We start from the raw sequence: 9,353 nt of genomic DNA on the forward strand, positions 1-9,353 counted from the left end.
GTACTTTAGGACTGCAAAACTGTTTAGCGCCAGTGATCATGTAAACTATAAATACAACAACAAAAGAGTATCAGCATATTTTTTGGGAAAGAGTGATGCTTCTCCGGATGTATGTGCGCATTACTTTCTGTAGCTCTATTCTGTTAGAACTGAATAACGTACATTGCGTTAAAAGTTATTATGATTTCTTAAATTCATTTATTTTTTGAAAAAGTAAATTTTTTTTAGAATTTTAGTTGGATGGCAAAATACGAATCAAATAAATTTTCCTTGAAAGAAAAGTTTGCCCCCCTACTTTACGTGGCCAAGTTACGCCTCTGTGAGGGTACTTACGTGGACATTTACTGCCCTTTTCCTTCCCCCCCCCCACGAAACTCAGAATTTGCCCACATAATTTGTTTTTTAATTAAATGCAGTGTTTTATGCAACAATGGACGGATTTACGGACATAAACTTAGCATCTGCTTCAATTAGATGCTTGTTGATGTGGTTACTGATAATGTTACAAATTCTGTAAATAGTAATTATTGTAGGAACGTAACCTGTAAATAGTTTCCCGTAATGAATATACAACCCCTTTTTCATATGGCTAAAGTATACGACCCCTATTTCCTTTTTGTTCATTGATAAAATTTGATAACGGTCTACTACTTTACAGAAGCGTGTGGAATATTTGAGAAATTTCTTTTCGGTGTATTTAAGCCGTTAGCGATGGATAAACAGTTAGTTTCGATTGAGGATTTCGAACTGAGAGTGTGTATTTGCTCTGTTTATAGCGAGGCATTTCGCTGTGTTGTTTTCGTATTTGGAAGTAAATACGTGTGTAAACGTTGAGTTTACGGTGTTGTGTGATAATTGCTTAATTGCTGATGAATAATTTAGCAGTTGTTGAAGATCTTTCCTGTACATAGTGTAAATAAATTTCCTGTGTTTTTATCAAGAACTGTGTTTTCATTTCAAGAAAGCGGAAGTCGCACCGAATCCGTTACAATTTGGCGCCCAACGTGGGGCTACTTCAGGACTTTCTTGCAGTAAGTGTGACTTTGGACATTTTTTCATAAAGACTTTTTAAATTTGGACTTTATTTTTATGGTGATTACTCGCGCAATGGATGAACAATTAAAACAACTGCTTGATGCAATCAAATCTGTGAAGAGTGATATGGCGGCTAATCAAGAACAATGGAAAAGTGATTTAATGGTGCTGAAAAAGGATTTAGCTTCTAACCAAGAGGAAATTAAAAACGACCTTACTTCGGTAAAGACTGTGATGGAAAATAAATTTAATGAGATAGAGCATCGAGTTGATGCTTTTGATGAAAAATTTGAAACAGTAGAAAACCGTATCGCAACAGTTGAGAATCATGTGGATGAGAAAATTAAAGACATGGAAAGGAGATTGGCGACCGCGGAAAGCAGCTCTGTACAGTTTTGCGCTCCCACATCTGTTGCTCGACCGTCCATTAAACTGGCCACATTTGATGGGAAAAGTTCGTGGCAGGTGTACAAGACCCAATTCATGATAGTGGCGGAAGCGAACGGATGGGACTCTGCTACCAAGGCCTGCCATCTTGCAGCATCCCTGAGAGGTGACGCAGCGGACATTCTTCAGACCCTTCCGGACAGCCAGCGCCTGGATTTCGCCGCTCTCACATCTGCGTTGGAGCTTCGCTTCGGTGAGAAGTGCCAGAAAGATTTCAGCCGACTCCAGTTGAAGTCCCGTTTCCAGAAAACCGGGGAAACCCTGCAAGAGCTAGCGGCGGACGTCGAGAGACTATCTCATCTTGCTTTTTGCGACTGTCCTGCGGATGTTCGAGACAACCTGGCACTCAACTACTACATCGACGGGGTTCGAGATCCGGAAATCCAGAAAGCTCTACGGATGGCGGATGTCAAAGACCTGAGTTCCGCTGTTGTGTATGCGATGAAGTTGGAGGCCGCCCAGCAAGCAACCCGCAAGGATCGCCATTCAATCCGCGGCGTGAAAACTGATGAGCCTGATTCGGTTTCGTCACGCTTTGCTGAACTGGAAAAGCAAATAAAAGAAATTGCAGGAACCCTCAAAAGGATTTCGGCTCCCAAGGACCATAATGGACAATCACTTAAGTGCTGGAAATGTGGTGGCGAGGGTCACTTACGAAGAAACTGTGAAGCTCGTCAAGAAACCAGAGGGAAGAACACCTCTCCCTCGCAGGTCCAGAAAAAACTAAGCCATGGCAATCTCGCGGGGCGGAGGTCGCCAAATTGGAATGAGCCCCATCTTAAAGTTTTCCAGATTTCATCGACGAGTGTCGGCAGTAATGGACTGTTTGTTTACGCATATGTAAACGGGTTTCCCTGCGAACTGATTATTGACACTGGAGCCAATGTTACGATCATTAGAACAGATGTGGCTCGTCAATTTGGACTCAACATTCTGTGGACGCCGCCCTGCGTTACCCTCCAAACTGTGACAGGTGACAAGATCGAGATTGAAGGTAAAGTGAACTTAGAAATTGTGTTTGGAAATGCCATTTACCATCATACCGCATTCGTTGCTGCTATCATAGACCCCTTCATTCTCGGATTGGACTTTTTAAAGAAGTATGACTTCAACCTCGACTTCAAGACTAACGAGCTGCACTCGACAAGAGAAGACATAGCAGTCTTTCCCGCAGAAAGTGATGTAAAATCCGCTCATCAAATAATTGCCCAAACAGATTTATCGATTCCCTCAAGGTCAGAATCATTAATACCTGGCTCCATTGAAGAAAGCAATAGTTTTCGATTTGGACTCATTGAATACCCCAACTTAAGCAATAGCCCAAAAGGAGTGCTGGTAGCATCTACGCTTGTGGACCTTTCTAAGGGTGTAATTCCTGTGAGAGTCGCCAACGTGAGTGAAAGGCCAAGGAATATCCGGAAAGGGGAAGTGTTAGCAACTTGTACTCCAGTAAACTGCATCATTAGAATAATCAATTCCCCCGAGACTGTGTCTTCTGAGTCCTTGACATCGAAGTTAATTGGGAGTGCACCCTTATCGAAGGATCAAAGAACTGCTGCGGAACAATTGGTGGACGACTTCAAGCATCTGTTTTCATCTACATCGGAGGATGTTGGCCGTACGAATTTAACGCAGCATAGGATTGACACTGGAGAACACCCCCCTATTAAACAGCATCCAAGACGACTACCGTTCGCTAAGAAGGAAGAGGTTGAAACCCTCCTGAAAGAGATGAAGGAGAATGATGTAATCGAACCGTCATCCAGTCCTTGGGCCTCTCCCATCGTCTTGGTCCGAAAGAAAGATGGCTCCACCAGATTTTGTGTCGATTACCGACGACTGAATGAAATCACCAAGAAAGACAGTTACCCTCTTCCACGGATAGACGATACCTTGGACACTCTTTCCGGACACAAGTGGTTTTCGACCCTGGACTTGAAGAGCGGCTATTGGCAGGTTGAGATACACCCTGAGGACCGAGAGAAGACAGCGTTTACAACTGGACAAGGCTTATGGCAGTTTAAAGTGATGCCCTTCGGCCTCTGCAATGCACCAGCTACGTTCGAGCGTCTTATGGAGACAGAGTTAAGAGGACTCTCTTACGAATCCTGTCTGGTCTACTTAGACGATATCATCATCGTGGGACGCAGCTTCGAAGAACATCTGGCAAATCTTAGGAAGGTGCTGCAAAAGCTTAAGGAAGCCAATCTGAAGTTAAGCCCGTCCAAATGTAATTTGTTCCGCCGGGAAGTGAACTACCTTGGTCACATCATCTCTTCTGAGGGTGTACAAACCGATCCAGAGAAGGTATCTGCGGTCAGCAGTTGGAGTCGTCCCGAAAACATCCATCAGTTGCGAAGTTTCCTGGGGCTCTGCACGTACTACAGGAAGTTTGTGAAGGGTTTTTCCAACATTGCACGACCTTTGCATAAGCTGACGGAGAGCAAGCAAAAGTTTGAATGGTCCAAAGAATGCGAAGATGCATTTCTACGACTGAAGGAGGCTTTAACATCAACGCCTATCCTCGCCTATCCTCAGCCTGAAAAATCCTTCATCCTGGACACTGATGCGAGCAACGAGGGAATTGGAGCTGTTTTATCCCAAGAAATTGACGGAAATGAACATGTCATCGCTTACTGGAGCAAATGCTTATCAAAGTCGGAGCGAAATTACTGCGTCACCAGAAAGGAGTTACTGGCCATAGTGAAAGCTGTAGAACACTTCCATCATTACCTCTACGGCCGAAAATTTCTGCTTCGGACAGATCATGCCTCATTAACTTGGCTTTTGAACTTCAAAAATCCGGAAGGCCAGATAGCCAGACGGATACAGCGGCTCCAGGAATATGACATGGAGATCAAGCATCGAAAAGGGTTATCTCACGGTAATGCTGACGCTTTATCAAGGAGACCCTGTCCTGAGAACTGCCACTATTGTTCCCGAATCGAGAAACACTATGGAACGACTAGCCCTACCGCCTATCAGGTGACAGTGACTCCAACATCATCAGAACCTGATCCATGGAGTGATGACCAAGTTCGAAAAGATCAACTTGAAGATCCCGACATAAAACCAATTTTAGAGTTCATGGAAAGTGACAGTCGACGACCTAGCTGGCAGGACGTTTCCATCTTCAGTCCTGCAACAAAAAGATACTGGGCTTTATGGAACTCGCTAAATTTACGGAACGGCGTGCTACACCGAAAATGGGAATCTGACGACGGCAAAACATCTAGGTGGCAGTTACTACTTCCCCGATCAAGGATTTCAGATAGAAAGAAATACATAGTAGTGCGACTGGAGGACATTTTGGTGTCTTGAAAACCCTCAATAAAGTTCGGGAACGCTTCTTCTGGAGCAAGGCGAAGGATGACGTGGAGAAGTGGTGCCATTCTTGTGACGCCTGTGCTGCTCGTAAAGGACCGAAGAAAAGAAGCAGAGGGAAGCTACATCTGTACAACGTTGGAGCTCCTTTCGAACGAACTGGGATCGACATCCTGGGTCCTCTACCAAGAACTGCTGATGGGAACAAATACATTCTTGTTTCCATCGACTACTTCACCAAATGGCCGGAAGCATATCCCATTCCAGATCAAGAGGCTACCACCGTAGCAGAGACTCTAGTTCAACATTGGATCTCGAGATATGGAACACCTTTGCAGATTCATTCCGATCAAGGGAGGAATTTCATCTCTGCTGTGTTTAAGGGCCTATGTCAAATTCTCGGAATTGAGAAAACTAGGACAACACCACTACACCCACAATCGGACGGCATGGTGGAGAGATTTAACCGCACAATCCTGAACAATCTCTCACTTATGGTATCCAGAAATCAACAGGATTGGGACAAGAAGCTACCTTTGTTCCTGCTGGCCTACCGCAGTGCTGTCCACAAGACTACCGGATATGCCCCATCTCAGATGCTCTTCGGACGAGAGCTTCGGCTACCTTGTGATCTCGTCTTCGGTCGTCCTCCGGATGCGCCTGCATCGCTCGAGGAGTACATCCAGGATCTCCAGGCCCGGTTGGAAGACGTTCATAACTTCGCACGAGAGCGAATCAACATCGCGGCGGAGAAGATGAAGACCCGATACGACACAAGGTCTACTGGACATGAATTCAACGAAGGCGACAAGGTTTGGTTATGGAATCCCATCCGACGGAAAGGTCTTTCACCCAAATTGCAGTCGCATTGGGATGGACCCTACAAAGTCTTAACCGACTGAACGACGTCGTAGTGAGGATCCAAAAATCACCTAATGCAAAACCTAGGGTTGTACATTATGATCGGTTAGCCCCATACTATGGCCATAGTTCATGAGTATTACGTAAGCAACCATGGTTGATAACATAAAAGTTGTAGATAATTTTTGCTTTTAATGTTTAGTAATATTTCTTGTTATTATTGTGTTTTCTGTATCTGTTAGTTATTAATTAATGTGTATATTTGTAAACTTGTGATAGAAGTTTGCACCCTTTCTGGGGATTGTACTGCCCGGGACGTGCAGTCCTTAGGAAGGGGGCAATGTTACAAATTCTGTAAATAGTAATTATTGTAGGAACGTAACCTGTAAATAGTTTCCCGTAATGAATATACAACCCCTTTTTCATATGGCTAAAGTATACGATCCCTATTTCCTTTTTGTTCATTGATAAAATTTGATAACGGTCTACTACTTTACAGAAGCGTGTGGAATATTTGAGAAATTTCTTTTCGGTGTATTTAAGCCGTTAGCGATGGATAAACAGTTAGTTTCGATTGAGGATTTCGAACTGAGAGTGTGTATTTGCTCTGTTTATAGCGAGGCATTTCGCTGTGTTGTTTTCGTATTTGGAAGTAAATACGTGTGTAAACGTTGAGTTTACGGTGTTGTGTGATAATTGCTTAATTGCTGATGAATAATTTAGCAGTTGTTGAAGATCTTTCCTGTACATAGTGTAAATAAATTTCCTGTGTTTTTATCAAGAACTGTGTTTTCATTTCAAGAAAGCGGAAGTCGCACCGAATCCGTTACAATAAGATTAAGAAGCATTTTGTTTCAGTTCATATTGGAATTCGTTAGGAAAAAACGATGTACTTACATTTGTTTTGTTCTGATTATTCATATACCGTGGAAGCCCGGCTAGCTTAGTCGGTAGTACACGACACTCGTAATCTCGGGGTCGTGTGTTCGAGCCCCACGCTGGGCGGTTTTTTTTTTTTTTTTTACAGTAAACAAAACGACAAAAATTTAATCCACAAATTTCCAAAACGTAATTAAGGAAGTTACTCAGTTTTTCGCCACAAGAGGAAACAAAAGAAAAAAAATAAGATATTTCAACGAAGAAAATATTTTCAGATCCTATTAAAGCCCTTGCAAGTGTTTTTTTCTTCTTGCCAGTTATAACATCAGTTCACTGATACCAGTTAAAAGTTTTTCATACGAGGGAACATATTTTATACTTCACTCACGGAAAAGATTGTAAACAAAGAATTGCGCCATTTGGCAACCTAAATCACGTGCTTGGCTTGGAGAAGATCAAATTGGTGCCAAGCAGACGGGAATCCCACTTGTCCCAAGTGTTACTTTTACTCGAGGAAAAATACCCATATAAGTAGTATAACGGCAAGCATTCTGGAAACCTTTTTATTGGTTTTCGGTCTATGTGATCCGTGAATAGGGTGCAGTAGGTTTGTTTTTGTTCTATGGATTCCGCAAACGGAGTGTAGTGGGTTTGTTTTTGGTCTATGTATTCTGGGAACAGAGTGTAATGGGTTTGTTTTCAGTCTATGTACTTCGTGAGTAGAGTGTAGTGTGTTTGTTTTCGGTCTACACTGTAAAAAAATTCCGAAACATTACTGGTAATTTCCAAGGAACGTTTCACGATTTCACAGATTTCAACTCGTTTCCTGTAAAAATTAAGTATCTTTGTCAAAAAGTTCTCACTGTTGAAAATAACATTTTAAGCTTCCAGTCTAAAGATTAACGGATTGTATTTATTTAGTGTATCGGCTTATGACGGATGTTGGCCCGTCCAGATTGCATATGCTCCCAATGAGAGTATATTAGGATTTCGAAGTTTATTTGCGAGAGTTACAAGCTAGTGAGATGCTTGGTCCCTGGTTTTTGTCTTGGCGTTAGCCTTAATTGCCATAATGCTTTTGTGGAGTTAAAAGTGCTATTTTTTACGAAAAGTCCGCTGTTTTGTTAGTAAAAAACCCATTGAAAAAAACCAACAAACAAAGAAACACAAACTCAGGGGCGGGGGGAGGTTTTTTATAAGCAGAATGTGTACACTAAATTTCAAATGAATCGGTTAATTGGTTTCAAAATGGGAGTGAACACAGACTTTGAAAAAGTGGTTTTGAGAAAAACGCGTTTAAAGTTTCAGTAACTAAAAAGCATCAATTCCAGCTCCTAGCAGCTTCGATCTCCTTAGCCTCTTCTTTTTTCATTATTTATTTTAGTATATTTAACTAACCCAAAGCAAGCAGCACAGACATTCTGAGCATCTGCAGCAGTCAGAACTACTGCATTCTTCAACAACTGTCGGAGATACAGTCTGAAGGAGCGACGACTAAATACTTGATAACTTTGAGAATTTTGCACGAAACAACTTAAAATTTTTAGAAAACATTTTTGAAACGTTTAACTACCGGCCGAAACAAAAAAGAAAAATCACTTTTTTGAAACTGCAATTCCCCTCCCCTTAATTAACATTTTTGCAATTCATTTTTAATTGTCAATAGTTATATTTTGCAGGGACCTACAGCAAATGATTATATTATTCAGCCGTCAAAAAATCAAACTTGAGAATAAATAATTAAATTTTGATTGGATACCTCAATCTTTCAAAAGTTTTACTGTATTAACTGTATCTCTTTTTTTTTTTGAGGTAAATTCTTTGCTTTTACTTCTTATGTTTACATGCAAAAAAGTTCATATTATATCTGAAAATTTTATGCCTGATATTGAGATATAGTGATAAGAGTTAGTTCGTATTCTGCTCTTTTAAAAGTACCGTGGGAACAAACATTCGCTTTTTTTTATCATTTAAGTTAATGTTTTCTGACGTAATCATTTTTTTTTTATATTTAAAAAAGTTCGTTTTGTTTCAGATATTTGAAAAAGGATTATCGTCTGCGTCTCGAGCCCGGCTAGCTCAGTCGGTAGAGCACGAGACTCTTAATCTCGGGGTCGTGGGTTCGAGCCCCACGTTGGGCGGATTTTTTTAGTTCTAAATATGTAACTTTCTAAAAAATAAATGAAAAAACACCGCAGAACTTTTTCTAGCTATCACACAAGCGAAAATAACTATTATTCTAGCTCAATGAAAAAAATAAAAGAATAAAAGGTCGTCAAATACTGTTTGAAGCATTTTTGAAGTTTAATCTTGAATTCGATTTTTTTCTTTGAGTTATATTTTTGTTGCTTACACCCTCAGTCCCAATGAAGTAAACGGTGCATTTTCCTGTACAAAAAAAAAAAAAAAAAAAGCTGCAGATTTGCATCCAAGTTTTAAAACTTTTACAGGCCGTGATGGCTTGATCGGTAAGGACTCGGACTTGTGACCGGAGGGTTCCGGCTTTGATCTTAGACTGTCGAAAATCTACCGTCTTCATTAATGTTGACTGGGGGACGTTAAATAGCTCGTAAGTACAAGTTCCTCCAAGTGAATAAATAACCTCTGTGGGCGCTAACCAGTAGTTGTTCGGCTTCAGGTTTGCGACTAAATTATCGGAAAGTTGATAACTGGTGCTGCCATCTATCGTGTGCTGTCCGAGCCAAATTGGAATTCCAACTAAATTTGTGCGCGATAAACGGAAGCCGTTCCTTTCTGCCTTAAATCGAGTAGCATCGCTTGTAAATAACAACAGCAACAAGAACAAA

The 9,353-nt window shown here is 41.3% G+C and overlaps 1 non-coding gene across 1 annotated transcript; it reads left to right on the plus strand.

Annotated features, from left to right (window-relative positions):
• Positions 1-8,614: 8,614 nt before the first annotated feature.
• On the plus strand, positions 8,615-8,687 carry Trnak-cuu (transfer RNA lysine (anticodon CUU)). Its single transcript has one exon. It is a non-coding gene; the product is annotated as a tRNA-Lys (tRNA).
• The last annotated feature ends 666 nt before the right edge of the window (positions 8,688-9,353 follow it).

This window comes from Uloborus diversus, chromosome 8 (genome assembly GCF_026930045.1).
Source record: "Uloborus diversus isolate 005 chromosome 8, Udiv.v.3.1, whole genome shotgun sequence".
In the NCBI taxonomy this organism is placed as follows: Eukaryota; Metazoa; Arthropoda; class Arachnida; order Araneae; family Uloboridae; genus Uloborus; species Uloborus diversus.